General features: G+C 46.7%; 1 long non-coding RNA gene across 4 annotated transcripts in view; it reads left to right on the forward strand.

The window, feature by feature from the left end:
* Positions 1-11,541, forward strand: part of LOC308059912 — a 90,758-nt gene extending 79,217 nt beyond the window's left edge. For all 4 annotated transcript variants that reach the window (XR_013926502.1, XR_013926503.1, XR_013926504.1 and 1 more), the window contains one exon: positions 1,369-11,541. This is a non-coding gene — a long non-coding RNA (uncharacterized lncRNA). The remainder of the gene's footprint in view (positions 1-1,368) is intronic.
* Positions 11,542-14,770: the final 3,229 nt, after the last annotated feature.

The following is a 14,770-nucleotide window of genomic DNA, read 5'->3' on the forward strand; positions in this document are numbered from 1 at the left end:
ATACGATTCACAACAATGCCCATATTATGACATTGCATTCTGTTATAATAATGCTAAAATTACTAAGTGCAGTTCTGAAAAACATGGGCATTTCTACCAGGCATATTCAAGTTTTTTCACTCTACTTTTCCTTGTCTTTTTGGTTCCAAACCCATTTAAATTGCATTTCAGAGTTGCTCATTTTGTCTTTCATCAGTGCATGATGGTTTGCGGCAGCAGAAGCTTAAACAAAAATTTGAAAAACTGAAAAAAGGGCTTGGAGGTCCTACTCCCACACTCAGTTACACTTAGGCAATGACAAAAACTGCAATAGAGCTGCAGGGACATTCTAGGGGCAGGAATGGGCCTCAGATAAATCTTTGCAGCCAGAATATTACTAGCTGTTTAATAATTCCTTCACTCTCAGCCTGTAGCAAATGCGTAGAGCCAAAATGTGTGCTTCAGTCCCTGCCCTGCTTTGGGTACTGTGCAAGCTGGGGAGATTTTCCAGCTAGCCAAATGCCTTAAAAGGCATTCAACCTATTTATCTTTACATTCCCACATGAAAGGTATTAGCTACACAGCTAGCTACACTGGCTAGCCACTGGCTAGTGTGAAAAGGGGACAACTTCTTGACAATATCTCCTTGCTTTAGGGATATTTTAGATATTGTCCTGTAGGTTTTGGAAAGCACAGGTATGTCATAACACACTAGAACCTGGTAGTTTTCTGTGACGAGCTGAAACAGTAATTTGAATACGCATGTGCCAGTTACCAACCTAAATGAATGCACAAGAAAAATCTCACTGTCAGCATGAGAGAAGTGTAGTGATCCCTGAGCACCTCCAGCCTGGTCTGGGTGTGAGCAGCCATTGTGCAAAGCTCTTTCTGGATCAACATGTTCCCTCCTGACTTAGTAGTTTCTTGCAAGTTATTTTATGGTTGACTCAATGGTCTTAAAGGTCTTTTCCAACCTAAACAATTCTGTGATTCTATTAGGCTCCCAGGGGATCATATCCTACACTTTGCATGAAGATGCACAAAAAAGTCCAATGAGTAGAGCCCTGAGACAGCACCCACAGGTCTGGGAGATCTACACAGTGCCATGCAGCACCATGCAGAGTCTAGCTGTGATGTGGGAAGCGGTATAACCACCAAGCATTCTGGAGCTCATAATTTGTTTGGGTAGAGATCTGCTGAAGTGATTATTTGAAGTGTCCTGCTCCAGTAATAGCTTCGGTGTGGTGAGCTTGGATATCTCTGCATGTAGCTCAGCGATGTAAACATGGCCTGTAAACAGGGATAACGTATAGAGGCACATGAGGACAGGATGCAAAGATGCCCCAGAGAAGGAGCTCATGACTGATTTGTCCCCCGCTCTCGTTGCAGAATCTGCATGAGCTGCCAGTGAGTGGAATTTGAGCACTGATCTGCAACCGAAGCAGACAGCTACGTGGGAAGTACTGAACCTCCAACCGTCTCAGTCTCTGTGTAATATAAATTGTCTGCCATTCCCAGAGGTCTTGTTGTCATTAAACACAGTAATATACCTGCTGTTTTCTGTGGGACATCTGGAGAGGGGTTACCCACCATGTAAAAATATTTTCATATAAGTTAAAAAATGACTTTTCAGCCTGAAGCTGTACACCTACCCTGTCAGCCTGGTGGTGACTTGAGGTCAACTGAAGTTAGAGCTGTCCTTCAGCTGTCCAGGCTGGTGTGGAAGCAGTCTGCGTTTGGCAGCACAGAGGTCAGAGCCTGACCTAATTTGCCAGGCTCTTCGAACAGGATTTTCTGCCAGTGCAAAATCCAAGCTGTTGCAGCCAGACTGCCATTAGTACCTAAGCTAATGTATTTAAAACTACATTATGCTGTGGTCAATGATAGAGGTACTCAGTCATGTCATGGTAAAAAGGATTAAAAAGTATAAAAGGTAGGGTACCAAGAAAGTGACTTTCTTTTTATCTTGTGATATTTTTTGAAAACTCAAATGTTTTTGGGGGTGCAGAATACTGATTTTAATCCTTAGTAGTTGTAAACAAACCGATGCTTAGGTATGGATGGAAGCAGGGAAACCACTTAACCTGGGGCCAGGAGAGAGGATAGTGTCTGCCACATGACCCAGGTCCAGCCCTATAACCCTACAGACACACACACTGGGAGAGGTATGACATCCTTAGTCCCTGGTAAAATCCACCTTCAACCTACCAAGATATGATATGCAAAACAAGATTTGTATGCTGCGCACAGACCCTGCTTTCTGAGTTGTTTGGTGCTGCACAAGTGACAGTTTCAAGCACCCGTATTCTAAGGGGAGAATAATTCACATCCCTCTTTGCCCCTTGCTTTCTAGATTATGCTGATATTCTTTTAGTCATGTTTGCTTGTGTCTGTGTATCTGTAAGTCATATATATGCTGCCAGATAGCTTTCAGAGCTTGGTGCAATGTGGCAGAGATCCACTGGCTGAATGAGTGCTGTCAGAGTAGACAAAATCAAATCTTCATCTCTGGCCTTCAGCAGTGTCACTATGATGGATGGGAAACATCTCCTTCCTTCACTTTGCAGGTTCATCTCTTCCATTTAACAGTGTTTGTATAATGCTTACTTTGTGCTCCAGGGGAATAGTTTTCTACAGTGTCCTTCAAGGCAGGGGCAAAATACATATATATCCCAAAATAAAAGCCATCAAAATGATCTAAAAAATTCTAATCTTCAATGGTGCCAACAATGCAAGAAAAGTTGAAGAGAGACCTCAAAAGGACTTTTATCACTGAATTTAGTCTTGAACCTTGAGATCTCTCCTGCCTTCACTGTCATCACCCACACAGAAACTCAAGTTTTACAGGCCCAGAGATGCTACTTTTTGAGGGCCCTGCTGTGTGCCACAAGCTCCCTTGAACTTGCTCACTTGTTTCCTGATCTGGAGTGTACACCCTCCACAGAGAAAACCATTTTATTCCAAATGCCAGTACAATTCTTCCCTTTCCTAAGAAGATGATCACCAGGCAGCTGTGACACACCACTGCCTGAATATACAACCCACTTTTGAGCTCAGAACTCTGTTCTTGCTTCATACCTCCCTGTCTGGTGACTTTCAGAGACTGTTTGGTGGGAAAGGTCCATACTGAGCCAGTCAAAGTGTCACGTTGTAAAACCAGCACAAAGCTCATAGCAGCTGAAATTCTCCTGGTTCAGATGTCTAAACACAGGCATCTGATGTACTTTTGCTCCCTCACATAACCCACCTGCCTTCCAGCTGCCCCTCCAGGAGGGCACAGCCTTTCCACGGGTCCTATGTCATATCTGCCAGTCCTGCGTAACTATCTAAGATAGTTGAGCAAGTGTAAAAAAGACAGCTGAAAATTAAGTGGAATAACCTGAGGTGTATAAAATGGCACTAGCCACCCTCATCAGGGTAACTGGATGTCACTGCAAGTGGTGACGCGGATGCACAGACCACTCACCTGCCTCCCCCAGCACAGGGCTTCTCTGAATAAGCAGGTGATTTCTGGTCACCAAGTGCAACACCATGGGGACGGTGCCTTTGTGTGATATTTCATGGCATTTCCTCATTAATTTCTGGATCGCCCTTTCAGTATCCAGCAAAGGAAGCAGAATAGCTCTGCTCTTTATTTTCCCAGCATAGAGCTGTCTGCCTTTCCCTAGCTTTTTTTCCCTTTGAACAAAAAAATGCACTTGCTGTGATTTGTGCTTTAAGGCAAGTTGGGATGATTAGAGCCATATTTTCTAACTGACATTTGCATTGTCCTTGTTAGTCATCATTTGTATTATGTTATTGTCTTTAAGTGATCATAATTATCAAAAATAATTGTTTACAAATTTTCAGGAGTTTGCCAACTCATTACCACTAATTAAGAACATTGTTTAGTGTAAGCTCGACAGCTGGCATACACCTAAAGGAGCATTCATTTCCCAGTCTATTGCTGGTATTGCTGTTGTAAGTTGTGCATAGGAGACACCCACACTTTTTATTCCTCTTTTAAAGAAACTTTGTTTCCAGACTGAGAACTCACTTGTCACTGGTTCAGCAAATCAGGCAAGGGGAAGAGCAGAAAGCAGAAAAGAAACATGATGTTGCAGTTAATGCAGCATCCATGTAACCCTTGCTTTTCCTTCTTTTCCAGCTATGATTTTTTTCAGGCTTTAACAGCTGCTTTTTAAGAAATTCTTTTGCCCTAAACTGTCCTGTCTAAACTCAGGTAGATTAAGCTTTCATTTACTCAGCTACTCTTCTGTTCAAATGGGCTTCTCCAGAGCAGATGTAGCAAACACGAATTTTCCAAAGAAAAGTGCTGATTTCCTGGGGAAGGCCACTGTGGTTTACACTCCCAGCTAATGCAGTCATTTGAAACTCTTGCTGAAGATTACTGCCTTCTACGCATCATGCGTGTGAGGAAGATTTAATTGACTGAAGTTCATAAAGCACAGGGAGCTAGCCAGATAAAGGATGCTATTTAGTTGCAAAGCCATAATACATTGTGATTTCTTGTTGTTATTGTTTTAATACTGTGATTATTCTTATAATAGTTTGTGGTTCACTCCCTCTCTCCTAGCTGCTGGTGTGTTAAAGAAAGCTCCATTTACTGCTGGTTTGCCTTGATTTCTGCCTGTTGCTGATCTTCCCTCTACTAGCAACTGCATTTATAAATGCAAGCAGAGTTATAGAGGGGAAATCTGTCTGAACCAGATCATTCAATGTCCAAAAAAGATAAAAGAAAAAAAAGGAGGCAAAGCAGGGAAATTCAAATATTGCCATGATAGGTTGAAAGTAGAAACTCTCCACAGTTTTCTTCACCTGTATCACTGCAGTTCAAGGGCTTGGATCAATGGAAAATCATTCGCCAGCTCCAGTGGGCTTCTGGTCAGGTCCTATGTGCAATTCAATTGTCTAATGAGCTCTCAGGAAGGGCAGCAAGCCATGCAGGCAGGATACAGGGAGAGGCTCTTTTAGCTCTCTCAAATAAACACAATGAACAAAACCTTTTCAGGTTTGAATAGCCACTGGGTTCATATCAGGACATGTTCCACACATCAAATACATGGGCACCACATAGTCTAAAAGAACCTCTATTTTTAACATGGGCTCAAATTTTTAAGGAAAACAAGCCTCAAACCCTGGTAGCAGCATGTACCTTGTTTAAGTGCTTGCTCCTACTGCCTTCCAGTAGGCAGCACAGGAAGAGCTGAAGTGCAAGAGCTGTGCTCGTGGCAGGATTTGTAGACCTCTTCACACTGCAAGTGAAAAGAAGTGAGGAAGAGCACCCCTTTGAAAGCTCCCCATCCATCCTGTCTCTGTGCAACAGATTGCATGGAGGCGTACAGAGGAGAGGCCCAAATGCAATTAGTTTTACCCCCTGGAAGAAGAGAAAAGGCATGTCAGTACAAAGGCAAATTTTATCACCAGCTTGCCTCTATGTCCTGTCAGGACTCACACACAGACATGTGCAGTAGGAGCTGGGGCAGGCTTGCAATCTCAAGTGAGGTTGTAAGCATGCCACTGAGCTGAGATTCATATGGCTACAAGCACCCTGCAAGGGCTTCACAAAGCTGTGAAAGGACAATAGGCAATTTCTGGCGTCATCTTAACTGCAGAAAAACTAAATGCTGGATCACCTGTCAGAGCAGCAAGGGCAGCAGCTGTGCCAAAGGCTTTGCTGAGCTAGTGCAAGCCCGGATACAGCCGCAGCGTAAAGAGAAGGTGGAAGGGATATGTGGCCATGAGTAGGCAGCAGCTGGGGTCATCTTCATGGGAAGAAAATTTTCCTCCAATTCTTCTTTTGTCTCATAAATTGCTTTCACCTTTAAATAACACAATTCCATTAAAGTTTTTATTATATCGTCAGCCTAATCTAAAAGCTTTCTTGTGACTTAAGATTCATGCTCAATTTACTGCAAAAGTCAGAATGTGGCTGTTGGTTGACGTCCCCTTTTATTGCCATACTCACAGAATGGCTGGGGCTTTGCAAGGCAGGACAGGGGGGACTTAGTGCCCCAGCACAGCTGGTGACAAACGGCCAGTGAAGGGCTGACCTTGCCTGTGCCAAAATATAGTGTAATCTTTCCAATGGTCTTTTATAATCTTTGTAGCTGGAATAACCTGGTGAAACTGACTGTCCCGCCGTTGCCTCAGCCTTGGCCTGTTTTTGATGCCCAGTTCTTGTACATGAGTGTACTGGGTTTGTCCGGGATCAAGTTGATTACCTTCATAATAGCTTGTATGGTGCTGGTTTATATCTGTGATCAAACCAGTGGTGACAACATAGGGATGTTTCAGTTATTGCTGGTGTAGTGGGTTTGCACGGAGAGGTTTTGGTAGTGGATGGTCTACCGGGGTGGTTTCTGTGAGCAGACACCAGAAGCTTCCCTCATGTCCAATGGAGCCAATGCCAGCTGGCTCCAAGGGGGGCCTGCTGCTGGCCAAGGCCGAGCCCATCGGTGACACTGGTAGTGCCTCTGGCATAGCATGTTAAAAAGAAAAAAAAAACCTGTGCCAGAGAGAGGAGCGGGATGTGCGGGAGCCGCGGCCCTGCAGCCCCCGGGCAGCGCCGGAGGGGCCGGAGCCGCTCCCGGCCCGGAGCAGAGATTCCCCCCCAGCCCACGGCGCCCCCGGCCCGCGGAGCCCCCGGGGGAGCGGCTCCCCCCCCGCAGCCCGGGCAGGGCCCCCCCCGGGGCAGGGGGTGCCCGCAGGGGGCTGTGACCCGCGGGCAGCGGCGCCGGGGCAGCTCCGGGCAGGGCCCGTGGCCCCGCGGGGGACCCACACTGGAGCAGGCTGCGCCTGAAGAACTGCAGCCTGTGGGAAGGACTCAGAGAAGTTCATGGGGAGCTGTCTCCTGTGGCAGGGACCCCACGATGGAGCAGGGGAAGGGTGTGAGGAGGAAGGAATGGCAGAGACAACATGTGATGAACTGACCGCAGCCCCATTCCCATCCCCCTACGCCGCTCGGGGTGGGGATGATGTAGAGAAATTAGGAATTAAGCCCAAGAATAAGGGAGGGGTGGGGGGAAAAGTGTTTTTCTGATTTGAATAGTAATCAATTAAACTAATTTTCCCCAAGTCGAGTCTGTTTTGCCCGTGACAGTAAGTGCTGAGTGATCTCCTTGCCCTTATCATGACCCACGAGCCTGTTGTTACGTTTTCTCTCCCCTGTCTGGCTGAGGAGGGGAGTGACAGAGCAGTTTTCATGGGCATCTGGCAATCAGCCAGGGTCAAACCACCACAGCTGAACAGCGCTTGCACATCATCAAGATCTTTTCTGCTTCTCACCCCTGCCCCCCTCCAGTGAGCAGGCTGGGGGGGGGGGGGCACAAGAAGTTTGGAGGGGACGCAGCTGGGACAGCTGACCCCAACCGACCCAAGCGATATTCCATACCGTATCACATTCTGCTCAGCATATAAAAGTTGTGGGGGTGAAGGAGAAAGGGAGTGATGTTCACAGTGATGGCATTTGTCTTCCCAAGTAACCATTATGCATGACGGAGCCCTGCTTTCCTGGGGATGGCTGAGCACCTGCCTGCCCGTGGGAAGTAGTGAAATAATTCCTTATTTTTCTTTGCTTATGTGTGCAGCTTTTGTTTTTCCTATTAAACTTTATTTCAACCCATGAATTTTCTCACCTTTAGTCTTCTGATTCTCTCTCCCATCCCATCAGGGGCAAAGGGGAGAGAGTGATCTGCTGTGGGGGGCCGAGCTGCCTACTGGGGTTAAACCACAACACTTCAGGGAGTTTTCTGTGGTCCAGGGAACTGAGCTCAGGAAAGTGCCAGTACTGGTCAGGAGCTCAGAGCCCCTTAGACAGTATGGCTGCCAATTACTGGATGATGAAATTGCACAGATCATTGCTGTGTACTCAGGAGTTCACATCACAGTCAGATATGATTGAACACAGCTGTTCAGATCGCTGAAATATTCATAGGCAAATCAGGCTTTGCACACAAAGCTAGGCAGTGGGTGCTCACTTCCAGAGTGAGCCAGCCTTTGAGGGAGTACGAGGTTGCAGCTCTGTGCTCTGCCACCTAACGAGTTCATGCAGTGCTTCATCTGGCTGTTGGGGTCTGTGCAGGCTTGACAGTGTCTGAGTAATGCTGTGTAAGCTGCACTGGGAAGAGTAAGACAGGCAGTTGATACCCAGTCCAGAGCTGGGAATAATAGCAGTGCCCTCCCTGGCCCTCCTGGTGGTAAAAGAAAGCTGCTGCCAGCTGTCAGGAATCTGCTACTGATGAACGACAGCTCTTCTGCTAACGGTACCCGTGCCACAGCGTCAGCCCCGTTGGGGACCGCATGTGAAATATGTCCACGTGTGTGCTTTGAAATACAAGATGCAGTTTTACACAGTTGTCTTCCCTTGTGTTGCTTCAGCCTACAGTCATGGAAAGACGTAGATGCAGCTCCCTTGGGTTTAGGAGGGTCTTGAAAGATGAATTTCCTTCCTGAACTCCTGTCACTTTCTCCTTTATCTTGTTCCTTTCTAGGGCACTTAGGAAAAAAAATCTCTGAGGTTCTAGGGAAGTCTGCTGCCTCCCTGGGGACCACGTAAGGGACGTTACTAGAAAATTCCCTTGCCTGGTATGGCCCTCTGATTGCTGCCCATTACTGGTCTTCCAAGTGGGCAATGACGAAGTCCAAATGACAAGAGGTCTGAAAGGAATAAATAGAGACCTCAGGGCCTTGGGCCTTGGGGTGACTGGTTGAGGGATCAGGAGCACAAGTAGTGTTTTCTTCCATCCTGCCAGTTTCAGGCAATGATGGGGCGTGTAATTGGAAGGTCATACAGATCAATATCTGGCTCCGGGCCTGCTGTCAGTGGTTAAATTTCAGGGATTTTATCACGGGTCAGTTTACGCGGCAGCAGGCCTGCTGGCATCTGGTGGGGTTCACCTGCCTGAAAGTGGAAAAAGGATCCTAGGTCAGGAGTTAGCAGGGCTCATTGACAGAGCTTTAAACTAGATTGGAAGGGGGAAGGAAATAAAACAAAGCTTATTCGAGATGAGCCTGGGGGCAGCACACCAGGGGTGGAGGCGAGATCAATAGCACCATTGAAATGTATCTGTGCCAATGCCTGAAGCACAGGCAACAAACAGGAGGAGCTGGAAGCCATCATGGAGCAGGAAGGCTGTGACATTGTTGCCATCATGGAAAACATACTGGGATAACTCATGGCTGGAGTGCTGCAATCGATGGCTACAAACTTCAGGAGGGACAGGCGAGGAAGGAGAAGCAGTGGGGTAGCCCTGTGTGCCAGGGAGTGCTCTGACCGCCTGGAGCTGAATGATGGTGACAGCTGGGTTGAGTGTTTATGGGCAAGAATCAGGGGAAGGCCAGCAAGGCAGATATCCTGGTGGGAGTCTGTTCTAGACCACCCAACCAGGATGAAGAGGCAGATGAAGCATTTGACAAGCAGCTGACAGAAGTCTCAAGATCACTAGCCTTGTTCTCATGGGGCAGTTGGACCTACTGAATGTCTGCTGGAAATACAACACAGCAGAGAGGAAACAAGCTGGCAGGTTCCTGGAGTGTGTGGAAGGGACCTTCCCGACACAGCTGGTCAGTGACCAGCCAGGGGAGGTGCCCCACTGGACCTGCTGCTTACAAGCAGGGAAGGGCTGGTGGGTGATGTGGTGGTTGGAGGCCCTCTTGGGCATAGCAACCATGAGATGATAGAGTTTTTGATTCTCAGAGAAGTAAGGAGGGGGGTCAGCAGAACAGCTACCTTGGACTTCCAGAGGGCAGACTTTGGCCCCTTTAAGTGCCTGGTCGACAGATTCCCTCAGGGGATAGTTCTGAAGGGCCAAGGGATCCAGGAAGGCTGGAAATTCCTCAGGAAGGTAGTTAATGGTTCAGGAGCAGGTGTCCCGGGTTCAACTGGGATAGAGGTAAGTACTTAGTTACTGGCTGGGGTTAAACCAGAACAGCAGGCCATCCCCATGTGATGAAAGATGAGCCAGTTGGGAAGAAGACTGGCCTGTCTGAACAGAGCTTTGGGTGGAACTCAGGGAAAAAGGAGAGTGTACCACCTTTGGAAGAAGGGGCAGGCAACTCTGGAGGACTATAAGGATGCCACAAGGTTGGGCGGGGTGAAGATGAGACAGGCGAAAGCCCAGACAGAACTCAGGGTGGCCACTGCCATAAAAGATAACAGAAAATGTTTTTTACAAATGCATTAGAAACAAAAGGAGGGCCAAGGACAGTCTGCATCCTTTATTGGATGCGGTGGGGAACGCTGCCATGAAGGATGAGGAAAAGGCTGAGGTACTCAACGCTTTCCTTGCCTCAGCCTTTAACAGCAAGAGCAGTTATCTTCAGGGTACTCAGCCCCCTGAGCTGGAATACAGGGATGCGGAAGAGCAGAATGAAGTTCCCACAGCCCAGGAGGAGACAGTTAGTGACCTGCTGCTCACTTAGATGTGCTCAAGTCTATGGAGCAGATGGGGTGCACCCGAGGGTACTGAGGGAGCTGGTGGAGGAGCTTACCAAGCTGTTCTCCATCATTTATCAGCAGTCCTGGCTAACTGGAGTGGTCCCAGAAGACTGGAGGTCAGCCAATGTGATGCCCGTCTACGAGAAGGGTTGGAAGGAGGATCTGGGGAACTACAGGCCTGTCAGCCTGACCTCAGTGCCAGGCAAGGTTATGGAGCAGATCATCCTGAGCATCATCACATGGCACATACAGGACAGCCAGGGTTTCAGGCCCAGCCAGCGTGGGTTTATAAAAGGCAAGTCCTTCTTGACAAACCTGATCTCCTTCTATTACAAGGTGACCCACTTCCTGGATGAGGGAAAGGCTGTGGATGTTGTCGACCTGGACCTCAGTAAAGCCTTTGACACCATCTCCCACAGCATCTCCTGGAGACACTGGCAGCTCATGGCTCGGATGGGTGTGCTCTGTGCTGGGTTAAAAGCTGGCTGGATGGCCGAGCCCAAAGAGGGGTGGTGGATGGAGTTACATCCAGCTGGTGGCCGGTCACAAGTGGTGTGCCCCAGGGCTCAGTACTGGGGCCAGTCCTGGTTAATATCTTTATTGATTATCTGAATAAGGAGATCAAGTGCACTCTCAGAGCATTTGTAGATACCAAGTTGGGCAGGAGTGTTTATGTGCTTGAGCATAGGAAGGCTCCGCAGGGGGACCTGGACAGGCTGTATTGGTGGGCCAAGGCCAACTGTATGAGGTTCAACAAGGCTCAGTGCCAGGTCCTGCACTTGGGTCACAACAACCCCATGCAACAGTAGAGGCATATAGTGGGCAGAGCAGCTGGAAATCTGCCTTGAGGAAAAGAACCTGGGTGTGCTGGTTGACAGCCGGCTGAACATGAGCCAGCAGTGTGCCCAGGTGGCCAAGGAGGCTGACAGTGTCATGGCTTGTATGTGAAATTGTGTGGTCAGCAGGACAGGGGCAGTGATTGTCCTGTACTCAGTGCTGGTGAGGCTGCAGCTCGAATACTGTGTTCAGTTTTGGGCCTCCCACTTCAAGAGGGATGTAAAGGTGTTGGAATATGTCCAGAGCAGAGCATCAAATCTGGTGAAGGGTCTAGAGAACAAGTCTTATGATGACTGGGTACCTTTATTGCTCTCTGCAGCTACCTGAAATGTTGTAGGCAGCTGGGGGTAAGTCTCTTCTCCCAGATAACAAGCAATGGGACAAGAGGAAATAGTAAGGAAAAGGCCTCAAGTTGTACCATGGGAGGTTTAGACTGGATATTAAGAAAAGATTCTTCACTGAAAGGGTGGTCAAGCATTGGAACAGGCTGCCCGGGGAAGTAGTTGAATCATAATCCCTGAAGGTATTTAAAAGATGTGTAGATGCAATGCTTAGGGGCTTGGTTTAGTGGTGGACTTGGCATTCCTGGGTTAATGGTTGGACTTGATGATCTCAAAGTTCTTTTCCAACCTAAATGATTCTGTGATTCTGATTTGCCTGGCACAGTTGTGTCACCCAGGCTGTGATTACAGAGGTGCCTGCATGTCAGGGGATGAGAAGACTTGGCTTGCGATTTGGTCTTTACGTTGTCCACATACAAGCTGAGCTTTCAGAAGGTTATTCATCAGTTCCTAATGCACCCAAGCCAGGTGGGCTTCCTATTTGTTTGTATCCAGACTCTAAGAAAGACCAAAGCCACAAGAAATAGTTTTAAGTGTGATATATGAAGCCATTCTTCCTTGTTAACCCCAACAACTCTCTTAAGTGCTGGATATAACTGGACCTTGAAGGGCAGCTGTATGATGTTGATGTACAATGGGAAAACTTGCCAGGTCAGGGGCTTCCTACTTTCTGCTCCTCTATGTCATCTGCAGTGGCACAGGATGGAGAAGTCAGTAAGTTCCTGGCAAGCCAAATATCTGCACATGCAGGTGAGCTCTTGTCCTGCCTGACACCAGACCTGTGATTCTGACCCGCCCAGAAGCCTGTTTTTATCCCTCTTGCTCTTCCTGATATTCCCTTCTGCTGTGGAGGCCTGAAGTGGCAACATCTGTGAGCTGTAAGAACAACTGCGGTCAGGGATGCATCTGGTTCAAAGAAAACTGAAAATTATATCCAGAAACTACTTTCTGGGAAAGCATTATGGGTTACAAAGCAAATAATCCATTTTCATTACAATGATAATTTTAATAAGATAGTATTATGGTGTCCTTATGTTCTAATGGTGCACATTTCATACATTTACATGAGAGATTATCTCCCCTTTCCCCTCTCTTCTACTTCAAAATGCAAGTGCTGGCAGAATGTGACTGACTGAAAGTCAAGTATTATGTTGTGCTCTTTAATACCCACAGAGCTCAAACTGGCACTAGAAAACCCTTTGCACAGCATTCAACCGATGTGCCTTGGAGCTGATTTGGAAGGGATTCCTGTTAGATGGGAAAGAAGCCTAAACGCAAAGTGCTTTGAAATCAGAGAGGATCTTTAATGGGCTGTAATGGATTTTGAATCAAACCTCTGCCCAAACTGAGAGTGCCAGAGGGAGACTGTCAGCACTGGTAAGCTGTGTTGCGGGGTGTTGTGAAGGTGGTCGCACATCGCTGAAAATGGGACTGGGAAAATGAGTGGTCTCATACCGTACCTTTTCTAGCCCAGGTAAGGCTTGATAAGAGAGGGGCAAGACAGGGTTCTGGGAGAAACTGGGAGGATACCTCTTCCCTAACTCCCGGGGGGAAAAACAGGTCCAAGAAGGTGAGATGTTCAGCTGGCATGGCACTAGGGACCTCATGAGCTACCAAGGAGCTTCTGTGCTAGTGTCAGTGGAAGTCAAGGCCAAGCACTGAATGGGTCAGATCAAGGTGTGTTACAGTAAGCCCAAAGCCTATGTACATACTTATATTTAGATATCAACTAGCTTTAGAGGAATGCCTACCTGAAAATATTATTATTATGGGGTAAGAAAATTATTGGATGTATTTCAGCTATGCCTTAATAAATGCCTGTAAGCCTGCACTTGCCCTAATGCATGAATGGTGATGCACTGCAATGAATGATGGCTGGGTACCTGAAATGGGAGAGGTGTTCACTGAGGACTAGCTTCATTGCTGAATTTTTCCTCCTCCTCACTTCAGTGTAACATGTCCTCATACCTACCTGCAGTTCATGATGGAGATGTGAACTGCTCCCAGTCTTTTTGCTGCTCTGTGTCCATAAGATGATATGGACATATTGGAATATCTTCCTCTCTGGAAGTATATAGGCAGGCTCAAAAGTCCAGATAATGTGACTGTGCTGGCTTTGTACATAAACATGTTTTAATGCACATACTGTAATTATTCAAAATCCATCCCTTTAGCAACTTTTGATAGTTTCAGAATTTTCAGGATTTTTCACCTTGGTACCTGAATGCTTTCTTCCTTTCTTTAGCATAGTGAAAATAGTTGGGGTTTTTTTTGCCTTTTTTCTTCCTTCTTTCCCTTTCTTTCTCCAACAGCAGAGGTGAGGAAGACCCACACCCTTGCAGTGTACAGCCCCGGGCAGCATGGCTGGCCCCAGCAAGGAGCTGCTTTGAGGGCTGGGAGCTGCTCCAAGCACCAGGCACATTCCATCAAGTTCCTCGTCCGAATGAAAAGCTGAAGTGGCTTTTCTGTGTAGGGAGGATTGAAACCAGATCCTGTTATTAAATTTGCTAAATGGGAATGTAATGATTTATGAGGGAGGTAGTGAACCCCCAGAAAAAATTTGGTAATAATAATGCTGGGTGAACAGCAGCATGGAACAGGCTTCAGAAGCAAATATTCTGTTAAAAAAAAAACAACAAAAAAAACCCAAACAAACAAAAAAAACCCAACCAAAAACCAAACGAACAAAAACCCCAAAAACCCCTCAACCAAACACAAAAGCAAAACAAATGTAAAAATTGAGCTAAACAAAGCTACTAAATGTGAACCAGATAAAAACTTTAATTATTTCTAATTGAGATCAGCAAAGCTAACAAAGGACTGAAGTAGGGTTCATCTGATATAACCAGTAAGAAGCACAGACAATATCCCTTTAAAGTCACACCTGAGAGGTTCAAAGCCATGCAACATATTTAACCACACACCAGTACTGCTGATAGATAATGTACCTAAATCCTAGGCATTGCTTTGGAAAAAAAATAATATTCAAACATCTCCATAACTGTTAATTTCTCTGGAACATGTGACAAAATTCAACAAGTACTCTAAAGTTTTAGTTGAGCACTACATTGAACACTTTGGGGTCTTAGTACCATTAAAAAAGTTTGGCTTATTAATGCAAATTTTAGCCAGTTTGGAAAAGCAACACTGACTAGAGTTTGTCCTGTAAGAAAAA

Source organism: Falco punctatus (assembly GCF_963210335.1).
Source record: "Falco punctatus genome assembly, chromosome: 3".
In the NCBI taxonomy this organism is placed as follows: Eukaryota; Metazoa; Chordata; class Aves; order Falconiformes; family Falconidae; genus Falco; species Falco punctatus.